The sequence below is a fragment of the Scardinius erythrophthalmus genome (genome assembly GCF_964197995.2).
Source record: "Scardinius erythrophthalmus genome assembly, chromosome: 8".
NCBI classification, from domain to species: domain Eukaryota; kingdom Metazoa; phylum Chordata; class Actinopteri; order Cypriniformes; family Leuciscidae; genus Scardinius; species Scardinius erythrophthalmus.
Window position 1 is genome coordinate 26020719 of NC_138228.1, and position 20755 is coordinate 26041473.

At 38.4% G+C, this 20755-nt stretch overlaps 1 pseudogene across 1 annotated transcript in view; it reads right to left on the minus strand.

Moving 5' to 3' along the window:
• The window catches only part of LOC308694925 (extracellular calcium-sensing receptor-like), a 38640-nt pseudogene extending 32102 nt beyond the window's left edge, over window positions 1-6538 (minus strand). Inside the window, exons 1-4 of the transcript in view lie at window positions 6402-6538; window positions 6043-6290; window positions 4482-4531; window positions 66-459 (exon numbers count right to left, since the gene is read on the minus strand). The product of the transcript in view is annotated as an extracellular calcium-sensing receptor-like (transcript). The remainder of the gene's footprint in view (window positions 1-65; window positions 460-4481; window positions 4532-6042; window positions 6291-6401) is intronic.
• Between the last annotated feature and the right edge of the window lie 14217 nt (window positions 6539-20755).

Below are 20755 nucleotides of genomic sequence, written 5' to 3' on the forward strand. Positions count from 1 at the left end.
TTTGGGTGTACAGTAGTACATATGAAAGCGCTATATAAATGCCTCATTCTATTCATTCTATTCACTGGCAATCCACTGAAGATGTGTGAGATTTTGCCGTCTGCACTCTTTCAGGATACCATGCAGATAAGAGTCCACAGAGAAGTTAATTATGACTGTGGCAGAAGAAGATTTCAAAATGTTCACAAGTTCCTCTGCTGCATCTTGCGTCAGTGCAACAGGATAAATGCGAACATAAGCAGGACAAATATTAAATATTTCTGACTCTTTCAGGAAGAGCTGGATGGCAAACCGAGCATAGTCTGTATCCACACCGATCAACCCGACCCATGTCCATTGAAAATAATATACAAGTTTTACCAAAGCTTTAATCTGAAATAGATCACTTGGCATTGTCCGCATGAATGCTGGAAACTCTCTCTTGTTACTGAGACAGGAACAGGATGCAAAGTAGCTTACCTAAAATATAAAAACACAAAATTTTAGTACGATTAGTGTAACGGATGTGGAAGGACACACTCACAAATTTCAGCTCGAATTTATCTTTTTTTGGAAACAACCAGAAGAAAGATAATTTACATTGGCTGATGACAGACTGCAGACATTCATATGGACCACAGCGTCGACACTTGAATCTGCTGCGGTTACCACTAACTCGTATTATTCACATTAAACGCATAGTAATGATATACAATGTGAAAAACTTAACATAATGCTTATAATAAGTACACCAGTGTAAATGTACAGAATAGTTAATTGCAGACAACATCAGTAATTCTTCATTAATCATTAAAACAGAATAAACTCGAAAGCAACATACCTTTTTTTGGAAACAACAAGAAGAAAGATAATTTACATTGGCTGATGACAGACTGCAGACATTCATATGGACTAGAAAGATAGAAATTACACATTCACTCAAATCATAATACAAATAATCGTCAGATAGTTAAGACAGACGCAATCGTCACGAGAAATGAATCCGTGCTCGCACGTGTGACGCACATGGAAATTCAATACATCTTATAATACTCACAACAACCGTGTTAAAGTGCTAAATGCAGGGCTTGACATTAACTTTTTGAGGCACTTGTCCTTCGGACAAGTAAATTTATGTTTTATTTGTCCATGCACAAAAGTCACTTGTCCGGGTAAAGATATAATTTTATCATTTAATTGTTTTTTTGTGTTTTGCTAATGCAGAATTTGAACAAACCATTGAAAGCATCCAAACACTATCAATATTAATACAATTCAGTTGAAACAGTAGAAAGGAACGTGTCCCAAGAACAGAGTTCCCCTTCAACAAGAAATAAGGATCTCCAGACTCCAGACTCCAGAATACAAAGTAATACTTTGCACGCTGGTGTGCAGTGTATCACCAGAGGAAGTGGTGACTCTTGTAGGTATCCTCAGAATTTGCAAGCTAGCTAGACAAGCTTAAGCTAGCTAGACTTACTGTATACTATATCTAAAATAATTTTGTAGACATAGAGATGCACCGATTTCAATTTTCTAGGCTGATTCCGGTTTTTCATTGAGTTTGACCTGCCGATTGCGATTTTTTTTTCTAACCACTTTACAGCACACACATATATTTATTTTTGATCATTTCTTTAACCCTTTCACGCGTAAGTTTAAAATATTCTAACTGACCCCCCCACCCCCCAGAGTGAGTTTTTTCAAGGCGAACGTTCCCTTTAATGTTTCCATGGCGACGCGTCACGCGATACACCGCAGCCACAATAATACTGTATGACAGATGTGTCGCTTTTATTTCGCTTTTCCTTTATTCAAAATATTCACAAACTTGCTTACCATGTCATCAATCAGCCTATCTGATATTCCGATTCTCAAATACGTGTGAGTGAGTGTGTTTGGTTGTTTAAAAACCTTTATAAATAATCTTGATCATGAGATGGGCGCCACATGTTGTCCTGTCAGTCGGATTTACAGCACGTGAATTCATCAGTTTCTCCCGAAATAAATGCAAGAAAGTGGCCGGTGAACTGAGAAGAATAGAGTAAACTTTATAGTTACTTCCACTATGTTTGTCTGATATGAATAACACACGTCGGCAAATTATATTTTAATAGATTGTTATTGCTGCTTCCATAGACATCAGTGTGTATTTTACAAACTCCAAATGTATTGTTTTACTCGTGCTTATGTGTATTTAAATATCTGAAACCTAAAATAAACATTATGCATACCTGCCAACCATGGAAATTTTTTTTGCGTACCGACGACGGGGGAGGGGGGGGGGTTGTATGGGCGGTTTGGACGACGACACACATGCATTATATAATATGATGTGTGCTGGTCAACTAGTCTAAAATGAAGAAACCCCTAGAACGCAGTAAAAAAAATAATAAAAAAAACATGGGAACATTGTGTACAATTAAGATTAGCTAATTAATTTATTTTCCAATATCCTATACTACATACCACAGGGAAAAGGGCTTCGATTTATGACGTGCTGTCTTTGCATTTGAACATTGCACATTTTAGCTGAATAAATGTTAACCAAACATATTTATAGAAAACAGTTGACAAGAATAGACAGGAGTCCAATAATAGCATAACGAATCACTTATTCTAAAAATAATATAAAGTATAAGTTCCGAATCCGACATATAATGAGGGCTGTGTTAACAGTAAAACGTCCGTCATTTAACGAATTTTAAAAGCAGGGATGGATAATACAAAATGCTTTTTGACAGAAAAAAAAAAAACAAGCACGAACAAAATTTAAACTATAGCCCGTCAATTTTAATTTTACAATGATCTTCTCTCTGTGCACGCGCGTTGCGTTTGTGAGAGAGCTCGCGCAGCACTGATACAACGGTACTTTTTAATCCATAAGTAACTGACGCGCTAGTTTTCGTACAAAATAAATATGTAACATAATTAGGTACTTTAGGTATAATTAACACAATAACGTAACACATGAAGGCTACGTTTCTCAACACTGAGAATGAATGAATAAATAAACGCCTGTTTCTCCAGACTCGCGCTTATCAGTAATCCACAAATCACAGCACTTTCATAATCACTAAACCATAGCGATTTCAAGATTTATTGTTCAGCATTTTATTATTTGCATGACTGAATGATGTCTTCCTATTTTCTGAGTGACCAACCATGAATAACTTAACGGAGTATTTTAAGATAATCCATGCGATCTGTGTGATCATCGAATCCATAAGATTAAGTTAACTCAACAATCAACTTTCCACATCGAGCCCAGGCCGTTTACCTTCAGGAGTCAGAAGTACCGTACTGTACTGTCCTCGCTTATGAACTCAGTCAGACCAGACGGCGGCCGCGGGAGTGAAGGGGGATCGAGCGGGAATCTTTATTGCTGTCGATTTTCAGTCTCTTTTTAATGATAGGCCTTACGCATCTGTCAATCATCCCCGCTTGCTATTTGGGGAATGAACCCAGCGCTATGATTGGTCGAACTCTTCTTCTTTTGCTGTTGCTTGATTTGAGGACAGCGCGTGCACAGAGGCGTCAGCAGGTTTTTGCGTAATTTAGAGTGACAAATCGTACCAGCGTACTTTGAAGTCAAAATGCGGATCCGCTACGCAAAATGCGTACAGGTTGGCAGGTCTGCATTATGAGGTTAAAAACACTGCTTAGTTGTGATATATGGCAGCGCTGAACGCGTCCGACTCTGGCTCAGCGCCAGTCAACGCGCGAAAGCACAGTTTGAATCTGGCAGTGATGCGACGTCTCAAATCGGTAAAATTAAATCTGTAAAATTATAGACTTAATGAGTGGCACATAACGTTAAGTAACAGGGCATTTTATTTTGTTTGAAATTTAACTTGTCCAGTGGGACAACTAATATTCTCTTCCACTTGTCCTACAAAAAATCCACTTGTCCAGGACAAGCGGACAAGCCTTAATGTCGAGCCCTGTAAATGCATTATCTATATGTTCACATATATGTATGAAATATATTCCGTCGAAAAGATTCACTTGAAACGTATAATTTTCACAATTAATTTGTTAATGCGTCAGAGCATGAAAAACCATACATACCCACAGCGTCGACACTTGAATCTGCTGCGGTACGGCAAGAGAAGAGCGACAAAATTCAATATCTGCAGTACCATTAATAGCCACATGAGGGAAGCCTTCTAACACCAATAAATACAACCAAATGCCTTATTTTATGAAATTCACACAATACTCTTTAAATCAAATGTTCTTTTTAACCCTGTTACATTAGCAATGCACTATAAATACAAGACAACAAACAGATATCACTCTAATAAAACGGTCATTGGAACAAATCTATATGTACTTTATTTAATACATTCTGAAAACCAAATGTAAATATGCACACACACACACACACACACACACCATAAGGGAATCTGAATAATCAGAAAACATACATCAAGTTCACAATATGTATTACCAAGACAAAGTGATAAAACATAACATAATGTTAAATGATTTTATTTTACTAAGGGTATTTTGAATGAGCCTAGAGTTCTCAGAACAGCCATGGAGACTCCTGATCAGGGGTGCCGCCAGAAATTCTGGGCCCTATGGAAACCAAAATTTCTGGGCCCCCTACATTTTTTACAGATAAAATTTAACCCAATAAACATGCCCTGTATAGCCTACTTTAAAAAAGATACGCACATTGCGTAGTTAAAATGTCTAAAGATGAGTACAAAGCCTACAAAAACAAGAAAAATGTTTTTTTGTATAAGTCAAACACACACATAATAACCATATTATTTCTATTGGCCTATTTAGTTTTCATAATATAAAATATTAAAATATCTATTTTGTAAACTCCTTATAGCCAATGGTTACTACAGACACATGTTTTATTCAGTTTTTTATATTATTTTTTTCTGGGGCATTTTATTCATATTAAGAACGTCAAGTTTGACATAATCGATCGTAGCAGAAGCACTGTCACTTCACAGAACACACGACACACACGGCAAACTGATTTTGTGATTTTTGAAGCGTATAGATTACTTTTTGTTTTGTAAAGTTATCATCATGTGGCGAACACAGTAGATAAGACGTGTTGAGAGGCTTCAATCTTCGTGAAGTTTCGCGCTCAGGCTCACCTTGTTCGGCTGAAGGTCCTTGCACACTGAATCCGAAATTTTCGCATGCGTTTTTTCGTATCCGTCATTCTGTGGCTTTAAACTGTCAAAACACCATTCAAACCCTTGTTACGGATGCGGAAAACGCAGAAAATCGAACCCGATCCGATTTTTTTTTTTTATTTTTTTTTTTTTTTGACGGACGAAAGTTTCGGAGGCAGTGTGCAAGTGTGATTGACATAACGTGAGGTTGTATTTATTTTTTAACGTGCTAAAATATCGGACGCGAATTTCGCACGGGGGGAGAAGGAGGACGTGGGTGTGCAGAAGCCGCTGAATCTGTGTAGAGCTATTTTTTACAGTCTATGGTGTAGAGACATGATAACCCAGAGATGTTATTATTGTTGGATGTAAATCATAAATCAGTAATTATTTTACTAAGCTAGCTAGATAAAAGCAGGTCATGTAGCAACAAAAATAAGTAACTCTGAAAGTTTTGGAATGAATAGGGCAAGCTACCTTTCTTTTTGAAAAACTGTGTGACAACTGTCGACTTCGGCGTTCCCTGTCTTCTCTTTCCTTTCCTTTTTTGATGCCCTAACTTTTGATGTGACACCTGCGTGTGTCACTGTCTGCGCTGCATCATAGCAAGTGCAATAAGCAAGAGACGTTACACTAGCGATCGTAGCTCGGACAGCGCAGGTGGAATGAACCATTGTAAGGGGGAGGGGTGTGACTGAAACAGTAAATACATTCTTTGTTTTTTAAATATTAAATCTATGGTCAAAACGGACAAAATACAAATTTAGTGCATGAGGGGCCCTAGCACATTTAATGTATGTATAAAAAAGAGAAAAGAAATAAGAAAAGAAAAAGGGGGTCTGCTCTTCTGGGCCCTAAATCAGCCTGGGCCCTTAGAATCGTCCTAACCTTCCACCCCTTTACAGCGCCCTTGCTCCTGATGATGCCTCTCCCACAATTACAGGGCTTGGCTGCTTTTGTGTGTCTTCACAGCTTTGTCCACTGTCCCTCTCTGGCTGTCCAGTGACAAGGAGAAAAGACCTCTTGACAGATACAGGTATGTCATCACCGCTGACCCTGATGTGGTAGCCCAGAGATAGGTTTTGCAAAAGATCTTGCCGCTGGTTTATTTCTCTCACAGCAAAGATCATCATCTGCATCCACCTCAGTGCTCGAGGGGTAAAGCTGCAATAAAACAAAGTAAACTTATTTAAAATTATGTCAAATAGATCAGTCAGTATGATTTAAAAACAGTTATGTTTTTCTTATCTTCCAGAAGATAAAACCATATCGCACAATTTATATTTAATTAGTTTAGGTTTGGTCGTGAAAGTTGAAACCAATGGTATTGTGCTGGAATGCAAAGGAAAAATCCCTCCCAGAACCACATCTCCTCCCTGGTAAAAGCTGTAAGTATCCTCATCTCCTTGATAGATACACCGTTAGACTGACTCTGCCCACTAACACACAGCAGAGGCCAAAATGTGAGAAGAGTTGCATACAGTCGTGCCATAACTGACACAGACAAATGGACCTGGTGGGTTTTACATCTACATTTATACAATCTGCAATTAAGGGATGGCCTCACAGGCGGAGTTTGGGGGAGGGGTGGGGGGAGCCCAGACCAGAGCCAATTATTGTGTCTGAGCTATGATGAATATTTTATTATTATTCTTATTATTGTTATTATTTTTGTACAAATAATAGAATTCATTAATTTTCTCATTTTATTTGTCGTAGAATGTAGAATGAGTAAAACTGTTTGTTGTTAGCATGCGTACGAGTTGACATTAGCCTATCTTGATTTGTACTTAGGTGAAAGTGCAATAATTCTGATGAAATGTGAAAACAATGGCTGTTGCAATTACAATTTTGAGCAAAACAATTGTGATCAATTTAACCATTATGCAGCACGATGAAAATGTGACTACATTTACTAAAACTAGTCTAAACCGCCTAGACGTTTAGTCAACTTTAACTTGACTAAAGAAAAATGTCTCAGGTTACAACTGTAGCCCTGGTTCCCTGAAGAGGGAACAAGACACTGAGGGAATGCCTCTGGACCTATGCATCTAAAGCCCTTACTGGGCACAGCAGATAAAATTTCTCCTGATCTGAAGAATGAAAGGGAGGAGGACAAAAGGCCTGCAACATAATAGGCCCTGAAATATTAGTGGGGACTTTAGACACATAACCCGGTCTAGGGTGAAGAAAAGCTTTCACCATGCCAGGTACAAATTCTAGGCACAAAGGAGCTACCAACAGAGCCTGTAAGTCTCTGTAGTCTTTAAAGGGCCCCTATTATGCTATTTTAAAGTTTACTAATGTTGTTGTGGAGTCTCCTACAACCTGTTTACATGCATCAAAGGTAAAAAAAAAACCTGTTTAATTTCCTCATAATATACATTTGCACATCATCACATTTTCAATGACTCTCAAACGACTCGCCAAATGAATCGATCGCTCTAAATCACTCCTTTCCGTGATATACTCTGCTCTGATTGGCCAGACAGCTCAGTCTGTTGTGATTTGCCAACCGTGTACAGCGCATCGGAAAAAAACCCGCCCATTGCCATGACAATGTCAGCTCTGCTTGTCCTGAGGCTTCCTACACCGTAAACTAAACACAGTAACGAATAATGACGTCGATTTTACCATATCAATGCGAGCGTGAGTCCGATGATCAAACATTGGAAGAACTGTTATTCAACCCGAACCTCCATCACAAGTATGGCTCGAGCAGGACGTTTCTCAGTGATACACTACTCAGTTTGAGGTACATTATATGAGATGTTGCAACTGTAATTCCTCACCATCAGCATTAACAAGTGCATGTCCATCAACAAACCGATTATTTTACTTGTAATAATTTATTTACAGAGTATTTTTCTAATATATTGCGGTGAACACATGGAAACTGTATCAATAACAGTGCATGTATACAATGTATACATTAGCCGAGCTGAACGAGTGAATGATCTGATGTAACATAAATGTTGGTAAAACAAATATTTCTTCAAAGTAGTGAGAACGACAGACAGTCTGCATTAATAGACACAGTTATAGGTAATCGTTGCCCACACCTGATTAGCAGAAGTATTTCAGTAAGACAGTAATAATGTGAGTCAACCAGTTAGCAAGAGACCTAGACAATATAAAACTCAAAGCTAAGTTTTTTGAACACCATCTTTCAAGAGCAAGCGGTTTGTGAATCCTACATTGAACTCTGAGATTTGAGAAGCAGTCTTCAGTAAAATAAAGGGAACACAGCAAAAGTTTAGGATTATACTGCTGTGATATCGTGGTAAAGATTAACTTTAACCACTGATTCTTCACATGCTTGTCCTTGGGCAGTGAAAAAAAACTGGCTTTACCTTCACATTATAGAGCACAGCGCCGTCTTCTCAACATGATGCTATCCAGTATCCACAGGAATCAGCTGCTGGTTTGAGGTTCAAGTTTTCCCTGGTGTCTGCGCATGCAATAAGTGGGCAGGCAATATTCTAATGTTTCGTCTTGACGTCACAACGAAACGGCTTATGACTCGTTTGAAAAACGATTCATTTAATTGACTCAGAGACGACTCTTACTTTTGAAAGACAATAACTTTATATACGGTGCACTTTCAGATTTAAAACTTTGCAGGATGTTTTCATTCACTTAGAGCTATCTTACACACTACATAAAAGGTCATTTTCAAAAATCCATAATAGGGGCAAATGAGGAACTTTTCTGGAACCTCTTTGATAGGCTCAAAGGGAGCCAAAGCAAGGCCTTGTAACGATATTAGCTCAAAGGGGAAATATTAATAATAATCCATAATTACCAATTATGATTAATTATTAATATTTGGGTCAGTTAATTAGATTAACTTTGAGGTAAGCCAAATTAAAATTACAATCAATTAATCAGTTCCAACAAACTCTTCGATTATTCATTTATTCTAAGAAAAGTGTATCTTTCATGGTCACTGAAAAATAATTATTCCTTATTGTGTACAGCAATTAGAGCATGTAACAGGATCAAGATTGTAATAGGGACTTTGTATGCAAACAGAGGATCAGAAATCAAATTCATAATTGTGCACAAATTTTATTAACTAAATCACAAACATAACTTACACTAAACAAACATACACCCCCCCCCCCTCCCCCTCCCCCTCCCCCTCCCCCTCCCCCAGTAACAGCAGAAACTGCGTTGTTGTTCGGATGAGAAGCGCTGAGAAGAGAGGGCGGTCACTGTGGTCCGTCTCTAATAAAGCTTGAGAATGGCCACCCCTCTCTGGGTTTGCTGTACCAATGAGAAGGGTGGACTGTCTGGCGGGAGTTTCCTCTGTGGTGAAGATTTATGACGCTATCTCAAATCTGCCTTACCTCTTTTCTGTTAATTAATACTCAGATAGATATAACAAATCCACACTGCATTCTAAGAGAAGGTGATGTACATCAAAGCGTGAGTCATCAAATGAGGATTAATTAGATAGGAGACTTGAAACAGGTAAGGTTACATTGACCGTTGGTTGTATAATAAAATACATACCATGGTGTATACATAATAGGACACAAAACATCACACTCATTCACACAGTTTCTGGGATGCATGTTCATTTCTAGCTCAGTTCGTCTCTGATTAATGCAGTGAAGTCTGCATGGAAGATTGTTTCTTCCCATTGTCTCTCTCTTGCACATGCGGCCACATTCCTTTCGATCGTAAAAACTCTCTGTGTTCCCTGTAACAAGACACCGTCCTGCCAGTTTGTTAGCTTCATTTGGGATGTTAGTTTTTGGTGAAAGTTTCACAGTGAGTTTGCTGGATTATTCATTAAATAAATGAATAATTTGTGTGTGTCCGATTGGTCCAGACGCTACAGCCTTCCAATATGATGGCCAAATCCCAGGCCGGTGCTCTCATGCACAGTGCAGGTCTCAGTCTCAGAGTGCCACAAAGAAAACGAGTAATCAGAGGGTCTCTCCTCGATGATGCATCACCCAAAGGAGTGTGGTAAGCAGCTGCTGCTGCCTCATTTATATAGACAACTGACTGATATTAGCCCAGTTTCAGGAGATGGCGGCAGAAAGGGAGGCATTGAGACGTCGTGCTCGACCACATGAAACGCTTGGGACTAAGATGCAAAAAAGAGCATGCTCACTCTTGTGCAGCGGACAACATATTTAGGAGTTGGATGGGATTCGATTACGATGTGGGCACAGCTGTCTCCTGTACGTATTGAGTCGATTTTGCCCATGGTGACCAGAATAAAGCTAGGCCAGAGCATCACTGTAAAAAAGTTGTTTCAGAGGCTGTTATGGTTCATGGCAGCTGCGTCTAACATGATACCTTTTGGCCTGCTGCACATGAGACCCCTGCAGTGGTGGCTTAAGACCAAGGAGTTTTCCCTGAGGGGCAACCTGCTTCGCATGACCAAGGTTACGTGCAGGTGCCTTGTTCCCTGATCGTGTGGAAGCAATCTTGGTTCCTGTCCCAGGGCCCTGTGTTAGAGCACTTTGTCATCGCAAGATACTGTCGACAGATGCATCCTGCACAGGGTGGGGTGCGGTCATGGACGACCGCTCGACCCGGGGTCTGTGGAAAGAACATGATCTCTCTTGGCACATAAACTGCCTAGAGATCTTAGCGGTACTGCTAGCCCAGAGGCATTTTCTCCCAGACCTCACAGGCCACCATGTTCTAGTTCGAACAGACAGTGCGTCGGTGGTCTAGTTCATAAATCATCTGGGGGGTCTGATATTGCGCCCTCTTTGCAGACTGGCACATCAGATCCTCCTGTGGTCCCAAGGGAAGCTGTTCTCTCTGAGAGCACTTTACATCCCTGGGCACCTGAATTTGGGTTGAGCCAGGAGCTGATGGAATGAACCCCGAGACGCAGTAGGCTGTTTGGCCAGGCGGAAGAAAACCGTGGCTTCGGCTTCGGCTGTACGCATTTCCCCCAATCGCTCTGCTCCTGGGAGTTCTAGAAAGAGTTCACCAGGACGGGGTTCGACTTCTACTGGTAGCCCTGTTCTGGTCGGCCCAAGTTTGGTTTTCGGACCTGGTAGCCCTCCTAGACGGCCTCCCGTGGGAGATATGTGGAAGCTGTGGGTTTGGCCCCTGAGGGGGATCAACTCCTGAATGCAGGTCTCTCTGATGAAGTAGTGGGTACCATACTTAATCGAGGCTAACTCTACAGCTTACAAGGTGTACACCTTGTTCACCTCTGCCACTCAAAGCACATTCCACATGAAGTATGGCATCTTCTAAGACTACCGAAGAACACTACCGAACACTATCGAAGAAGCAGTCGAATAACAGGAGAAAACATCGGTCTGTGAGTGTTTACTTTTCCCAGTAGATTTTAGCGTGGCTCTTTGTTGCTAGGAAACTGTGTTTTATTTACTGTGTCTTACTCTGGTAAAACGCGCGCCTGCGTGGCATTTGTTTGTGTGTTGTGATTTTTAAGTTTCGCTTGGCTAAATAGTAGGGCGTGGCCAAAGCCAGTTAAAGTATTTATTCTACCCATCTGCTAGTACTTATTAGAAGAAGCAGTCGAACAACAGGAAAGAACATCAGTCTGTGAGTGTTTACTTTTCCCAGTAGATTTTAGCTTCTCTTTTATTCTCTTTGTTGCTAGGAAACTTTGTTTCATTTACTGTGTCTTACTCCGGTAAAACGCGCGCCCGCATGGGATTTGTTTGTGTGTCGTGACTTATGAGTTTCGCTTGGCTAAATAGTAGGGCGTGGCCTGCTGTATTCAATAACGAGGTATTAAGCGTGTATAAAATAGGTTAGTGCATGGGAAAAAACTCCCGTGCTGTCGTCATGACAGCGATACACAAAACAAAGTCCCTCAGGGCTTTAGCTCAAAAATGTGCAGATTTGGAGAAATATTGATAGATTCTCATAGGTTTACATCAGATTTCTATTGACAGGAATAATATTTATTGAATTTATACCCAAATGCGTCGATGTAATCTTTATGAGCGTTTGGCACTCTCATTTACTGTGTTTTCAATTCATACCAATAGCCTGAGGGCGCTATATGCACAATAATAACCCATATATGGAACATGAAGAAGAGCCATAATCATGTGACATTCCAGGACGTCAGTGATACACACAAAGCTACAGAGATGCGCGCTGTAACATGCAGATAAAGATGTTTTGAAGACAATAAACATGATTGCAATGATATTTGAGTTACCTGTGTTTTTCAAGCCATGCCAGGTATTTTCATAATAATAGATTATATTTATAATGTAATGCTAATCTATATAGACCATCATTGTGCAGAATATGATCAAATAGTATATTTTCTGTCTGATTTTTTTATCTGATGTCAAATTAGATCACAGAAGATTATTTAAAACACTTCACTTGCGTTTTAAAGTAAGTTTGGAGCACAAACATGGTTTTAATCTCATAAATTGTCATGTATTGATGGTGTGCTAAGCTAACATGCTAGCTAGCTCTAGGTGCTTCTATCTTGAAAAAATTTAACCTGTTAAGCTGCAAGCCCACTTTTGAAAAATCCCCAGAAATGACATACCCACACTGAAACAGATACAGTTCATGAACCCTTTGCACTAAAAGCACAAGTATGATCTCATTTGAAAGCTGACACCTGGCAGTTTATTGTAAATGTAGAATTAATTATTGTCATAATGAATTTTTTTTTATAAATAGCTTTAAATTTTTGTAAAGTTATTAGAAATTTATTTTTATGAAACATCTTCATGAAAATAAAATTGAAGTTGACCCTGTAGCAATCTAGAAATGCACTACAGCTAAAGCCACATGTCTAAACATTTTATGTTTAAAATCTGAAGATGATAAGTCTAAAACTCTGTATTTAGTTCATTTTTTTCAAGATAGAAGCACCAAGAGCTAGCTAGCATGTTAGCTTAGCACACCATCAATACATGACAATTTATGAGATTAAAACCATGTTTGTGCTTCAAACTTACTTTAAAACGCAAGTGAAGTGTTTTAAATAATCTTCTGTGATCTAATTTGACATCAGATAAAAAAAATCTGACAGAAAATATACTATTTGATCATATTCTGCACAATGATGGTCTATAGATTAGCATTACATTATACATATAATCTATTATTATTAAAATACCTGGCATGGCTTGAAAAACACAGGTAACTCGAATATCATTGCAATCATGTTTATTGTCTTCAAAATATCTGTATCTGCATGATACAGCGCTATCTCTTGTTAGCTTTGTGTGTATCTCTGGTATCAGTGACGTCCTGGAATGTCACATGATTATGGCTCTTCTTCATATCCCATATATGGGTTATTATTGTGCTTATAGCGCCCTCAGGCTTCTGGTATGACTTGAAAACCCAGTAAATGAGAGTGCCAAACGCTCATAAAGATTACATCGACGCATTTGGGTATAAATTCAATAAATATTATTCCTGTCAATAGAAATCTGATGTAAACCTATGAGAATCTATCAATATTTCTCCAAATCTGCACATTTTTTAGCTAAAGCCCTGAGGGACGTTGTTTTGTGTATCGCTGTCATGACGACAGCACGGGAGTTTTTTTATGAATGAAAGCGGCTGACGCGCATAATTCATATTAAAGGTATCGACTCATTTTTTCATTTCATAACTCCTGACAGAAATTTAGAAATAACTGTCGCTATAAGTTTCTCAGAATACAATAGTGGTCAAATACTGAAACTTGAGTATTATATCTTTTTAATGATGTATAGTTTGTCAAGGCATAACATTAAATCTGATAGTAAATTTGAACTAAATAAAAAAAAAACGCTTCAGTGCGCGGGCGCACTGGCAAAGGTTAACAGGTTAACTAAATACAGAGTTTTAGACTTATCATCTTCATATTTTAAATATAATATGGTCAGACATGTGGCTTTAGCTGCAGTGCATTTCTAGATTGTTACAGTGTCAACTTCAATTTTATTTTCATGAAGATGTTTCATAAAAATAAATTTCTAATAACTTTACATAACTTTAAAGCTATTTATAACAATTTTTTTCATTATGACAATAATTAATTCTACATTTACAATAAACTGCCAGGTGTCAGCTTTCAAATGAGATCATACTTGTGCTTTTAGTACAAAGGGTTCATGAACTGTATCTGTTTCAGTTTGGGTATGTCATTTCTGGGGATTTTTCAAAAGTGGGGTTGCAGCTTAACAGGTTAACATGGTCCAGTAGAACCCTGCAAAACAACTTAGACAGGTTAGCTATTTGGGAAAGAGACTCTGATGTCAAGGCAAGAGTAAAAATTGCAGCAGCATCCTTTAAGGTCAACACAGAGAATGAACAGAAATGCAAATGTCCTAAGAGAGAGGGCAGCTGTAATTACTGTGGTAAACCTGGCCATTGGATGAAAGAGTGTAGGAAAAACAAAAATAACTTTAAAGAAGTTAACAAGGTTACTCAGCTTCTGCTAAGCTTGCTTGATACTCTGAAGTAGCCCCTCCCCTCCTCATTAAACTCATGGGGCATAAGGTGATTGATAAGGCGTTAACCATTTAGGCTGTGAGTGCTTAATTTCCCCAGAAACAACAACAGAGACGAAATACTGATTTTTGTTTAATAGAACAAAAGGAAAGTGTCTGTTCTCAGCCTTCTTTTAGGGAACCCTGATTAAGTAGAGTCACAGCCGTAAATGTTATACCACAGAAATATTCCAGTCAGTCCCCATGCTATATTATGATGTCTACTATGACTGATGTTTCACTGGAGAATGGAAATGTGCCAATTTTCTCACACACTGTACAGTGTGCACACAACAGGGACAGAATAGGACACACAGACCAGTGCGGAGCCCATAGAAGAACCGAAGTGCAACAGGCCTCGGGGGTCAGCCATGTGGTGAAGATTTCCTCATAGGTTTCCCCCTCAGTTTTTTATCCCCACCTCACTGGTCCATAGGTGTCAAATCAATTAAGAAATAGGGAAAGAATGAAACAACAACAGCAGACTCAGAAAACGATACAACCCGTATTTAAACAAATACTGCTACAACCCTAGTGTTTGAACAAATACTGCTCTGTCGTCTTTTGTTTTCTTTCTTCCTCTGTGCAGATACCATTTGATGGCTGTTTCCGAGATCCATATGCAACGACCGTCTCACCTGCATATGAAGCCACAACTTCAAGACGACAACTGCCGAACGAACTATCACAAAAGAAAAAGAAAAAAAATACACAACGCAGAGACTCTTCAGTCATCCATCAACAAAATTACACCAGATGACTGAAGATAACTTTTCATGGTTCAGAAACCTGTTAGTATCAAATGTGTCAACCACGTCCAGCACAAGGAAATAACAGTTTTCAACTAGAAAAGACTATTACTCTTAAGGACTTCACGGACCCTAATTGCATGTTTTGTTTCTGTGTCAGCATGCAATTACAGATGAACAACACAGATCATGCTATGTGCCTGTAACTATCACACGTTACAAGAATGAAATTGCTATGTGCCTGTAACTTACACAAGTTACAAGAATGAACTTTTAAGTTTCTAAATTTGTATTTTGTGAGAGTTTTTAAGGGGGGAAGGGGGAAGTGTTGTATTACAAATTTATTAAATGTTTAATTTAAGTTTCAACTACAATAGTATATAAACTGAGAAAGTGATTATTGAGTTTACAGCAAGATATTCCTGCCAGACCTGTTTTTCCTTTGTAAGTTAAACGAGTCCGATCACGGAGAGGCTAACCTATTGTCTTTAATGGCTCTTGGAGCCAGAGCCACAGTCCAGACATTGAATCGTTAGGCTTATTGGATTAGCACATATGCGTTTGAATGGTATGGAGTCTGGGGCGGGTTCCTTAACCTGTATACTCATTTACATGCTTTATTCAGAGTCTCCACCTCTATGTAATCCCTCCCCTCTTTGAAAAGTATAATTACAATGAATACTGTATTATGAGTTAGACTTGATGATGATGAACTACGGACTTGATGAACTACAGACTCGGAAGAATAAATCTCTTCTGCTTATAAGATCCATCTCAAGTCTCCTGGTTTTGCTTCGATGAAGGAATAAAAAGTTCCCAACAAGTTAGACTTGATGAACTACAGACTCGGAAGAATAAATCTCTTCTGCTTATAAGATCCATCTCAAGTCTCCTGGTCTTGCTTCGATGAAGGAATAAAAGTTTCCAACAGAATCAGAACCAAATACATATTGTTGTAATATATTTGTATTTGTAGTGATTTGTCAATTTAGCTCAAAGGAATTATTAATTAATTTATAGGGAATTCGAAAGAGTCACTTATTACAACCGAGCAAATGACTCGTTCGCGGTTCATTTGAACTGGCTGTAACTATCAACTCTGCAACGGATATAAATATCCGAACTATAGTGAAACACTATAGTTAGCAAGGTAACTTAGATCGAAGTTCAAGACAATAAATTCGTAAGCACATAACAAGTAATACTTCTCTTTAAAATACAAACATGACTTTATTGATTATTCTAACACATAAAACTAATATCTAACACAAACACACGCACACACATTCATACGAGTTGCAGAAGGAAAAAGAGTAAGGAAAGATTAAGTTTTAAGAGTGAGTTTAAGAGTGAGATGATGAAATCCCAAGTTTCTATATGCACTTATAAGACATGACCTGGAACGAACCATCAATCATTAATTTAACCCTTCTATCATTTCTTAGACAGGTTATTAAATTTATATCAATACACCAGTTCAGCTTTTAGTCTGGAGGTACTTGCTTGTCTTTGCGTTCCTTTTTGGGAATTCCCTTCGTTGCGTACAAGGGGGTTTCCCCGGGTTCGTTGGCTGGTCTCCTTGTGCCTGGGTCTGCAGCGGCCAGTCACGTGGTGTGCTGGCGGAATGAAAGTCTTTGTTTGAAGCTGGCTTTGCAGAAGAAACGTGGCTCGAAATCTTGTCGCAAAACTTAACTTAGAACCGAGACTCACAACGGAAAATAAAGGAAAACTTAGAAAAGAAAAGAAAATTTAGACGAGAGTAGTAAGATGGCTTGAATAAAGCTGTTGAACCCATTCTTCTGATCTTAATTTGGGTTGTTTGTCTCTGCGGTCTACATGGTTGCTGGTCTGGTTTAGATCTTCATCTTTTTCTGCCCATCTCTCTTGAGAGTGATAGCAGAGCGTTTCTTGAGGGTGAACCCCGAGAGCGAGAGCACAGAGATAGAGAGAGAGCTTTGTTTCGGGTCTAAGATTTTAAACTCAAAAGTTTGCCCCACCTCCTGAAGAGATCGGACCAATTAGACACTGGCTTTATTTGTCTCATCGTAAATCATGCGTTATCTGGGATCTCCGCAAGCTCTAGCAGAGAGTACAGAGGCCACAGTTTAGACAAAATTACTATTATAAGAATATGAAACATTTTACACAGATTTCAATCAAGCCATCTTTTGAATCACGAGCATACGATCCTACTGATATGAAACACAACACACTTTCATTCAAACATCTAACAGTTATAACCATTAAATGACTTACATGGGATATAACCAAGTGTAGACACATATACACATATACTAGGTTGTAGACAACAAAGAATTATGTACGATAGTCTGATTATAGGTCAGTCAAGAATTGTTCTGGGATGAGTTTTATGCATTTTGATATGTAAAAATCTCAGTTCTCGTGGTTTTAAGAAATTCCAATCTGAGCTCATGTATAGTTCCTGCTGACGTCTGTTTTGTTCATCTCCTTGGTCCTTAAGAAAGATGGGGTCTGTTAGTCGCAGGGGTCATGTGACCTCTTGTTAGGGCCCTGAGCAGTACCATTCTCTGAACCGATAATTCTTTTAAAAACCATCAAACGTTGACAACATTCTTCCTTAAAGTTAACCAATAAAAGTCTTTGGTTGCAGACTCTCTGGAGCCTGGGTGATTTGAGCCTGGAATGTGAGAACTCTGTGTGGGACCTTGGTCTCTGTCTTTCTCTTAACCAGTCAGTGTTTTGGCAACAAAGCTAGCATTGACCAGTTATTTCGTTAGTGCTGGGGGCTCTTTTAATTAGTCAGACCGGTGATGCTTGGACCCCATGACAAGATTGATGAGGATACGAAGTCCTGACCAAATCTTCCCCTTTGTTCGGCAGGAAGTGGAAAGTTAGAATTAATTTTCTGGAAGAAGATTAGTTTGTGTTTGGTTCATTCTCGTAGTTGTTACATTGTGCACAAGTTTTATTAACTAAATCACAAACATAACTAAACTAAACAAACATACATACATACATGCATAGGTAAAATGGTGAGTGATAGAATGGAACCGGAAGCAGGAAATGGAACTATGGAAAAGATCCATTTAACTACGAAAAGAACCATCAGCTTATAATTTTCAGAGCTCCTCATTAAATTGATACTTGCATGGTCTGTGCAGGGGACACAGTTCTTGAAGTTGTTGAAAATTGAAGTTGTTTGTTCTGTGAGTGTCAAATGTTAAAGTTGCGATCGTTTTCTTCTCCGTTGGATGAAGAAGATATGATGAACTTGCATGGTTAGTTTGACTCTGTTCTTATGGCTGGAGTGCAGATTGTGGCCTGCCGGCCCTGGGCCGGAGAGACACGCAGAGCAAATGGTGGGAGTTGCGATGGACTTCTTCTACACTGAATGAAGACGTTGAACTCCTGAGGTTGTCCTTGATTCTATTGTGGTGGAGAGAGAGTCCTCTCTGGCCAGCTAGACACACTGTTAGGGGAGCTGGGACAGTTTTCCATTAAACTGACTGCCTAGGTGCTCTAGTGGATGCTTGGCAGGGCATTCTGTTCGGTGTTGGTATTCCTGTGTGCACTGGCTGTCCTGCAATTCTGGTGTGATCTTCGCTGGATGGGCTATCTTTGCACTGGATGCCTGGGCACTCTGAACGTGATGTACTGGTTGTAGAGGGTGGAGAGATTCTTGAAATGTTACTTGAGCTCTCCCTGAACTCCAGGAATGGGGTTAAGAAGCTCATAATAGCAGAATATTTCCAGTGTTTATGAACCCCTAACCCCGCTCCACTCCTGCTAGCCTCCTTCTCTCGGTTCTTGTTCTTTTTGAACGCATCTCTTAATCCCTTCCATTTTTTTTTTTTGCAAACATCAGCTAAATGTGGTGAATATAAATACATTGTATGAACAAATGTAATTGTTAAATCACACAAAAATGTAATTGTCAAATTGTCATGGAACATTTACTACAAAAGATACATTTACTTAAGATGCAATTTGACATAAGATTAAAGATATGTCTTGTTTTCAGATACATTTCTCGAAATTAACAGAGGTTTATTGTTTTAATAAGACCAAATAAACTTTTTTTCTCTTTGAATGAAGTGTATTTTTTTCTTACCGGAATGCCATGTATTATTTTTTTATTTTTTTTATGCATGTTATGAGTTTCACAGAATACAACATTTATTATCCATTGTTATTTTGCTTCTCAAATAAATGTACCTTAATTTAAGAATGTTACTTTAAAAGAAGATTGTTATTTACTTTAATTAGTTCCTAATATAGCTTCTTTTTTTTTTTACTGGCATTGTAGACTATGAATATTGTTGCCTCTATTATATGTTGTTTTGAATAAAAGCATCTGCTAAATGTAAGTTCTATTTAGAACATTTCTGTAGCTCAGCAAACACATCCTATCCAACAGATATGATGCATATCATACTTAATATGTCTATAAATATAACTTAAAAATCAAAAAGTAATCGTTTTATCCTACTTATTGCATTATTTTAACAATTTTTTTAACACATGTGAACAGCTCAGTTTAGGTAAACTAAAAAAGTTAGGGACTATCTTATGTCATTTAAAAGCAAGTGATATTGATTAAAATTTTGTGAACCAAAATATATCTATTCAGCAACAAAAACAAGTATTTGCTATCTAGTAGTGTTGAGAACCATTTTGTTTTCTTATCGAATAGTCTAAAAATACAATAAAGAATTTGTAATTGTGACTGCCACTCACACTGCTCAAAATGTGTCTTATAGCCTATGTGAAATCAATAGCCTATTGTAAACAGGACTTAACATGGACACAAACAGTTTTATTACATTGAAACCTACCAGGAACACCAACAACCTCTGCCACTTTGCTCCATGCGTCAGTTTTCATTGTTCTGTCTCTATATGAATAAAGAGATGTGACAGAGAACGGGGAAAGAAGACACAGCAACAATCAACTTCTCCTCCATGTTGCCACTGACAAAGTTATCAGGGGGAAGACCTAGGTGCTTGTTTACACATTTATATGCATTAATTAGCTAATGATTGTTTTGAAGAAATTATCAATAAAGTAAACATAAGCCATGATCTCTCAGTCCGGGAAAAATTTTATTACCATATGTTTGTGTAAACTTACAGTTTTTCTCGATTGCTTAAACACTATAACCAGGCTTTTGAACTAAAATTTCAAAACCATAACGCCATTTATCAAAAAGCACACCCATTTCACTAAACTATAAACACTATTCCCTGTTTTGACACATGAGTCAGATTTGTTGAACTGTCACTGCAAAACTCTACACACAAATCCCTTCATTTCTCATTGCTTAGACCATGTTGTCATTTAGAAAGCACTAGCATTCAAAATTGTTCACTCAAGTCAGCACAGCTTCAGCTCAGTTAGCACACAATTACCCAAGTGGAAACACTATGGGGCT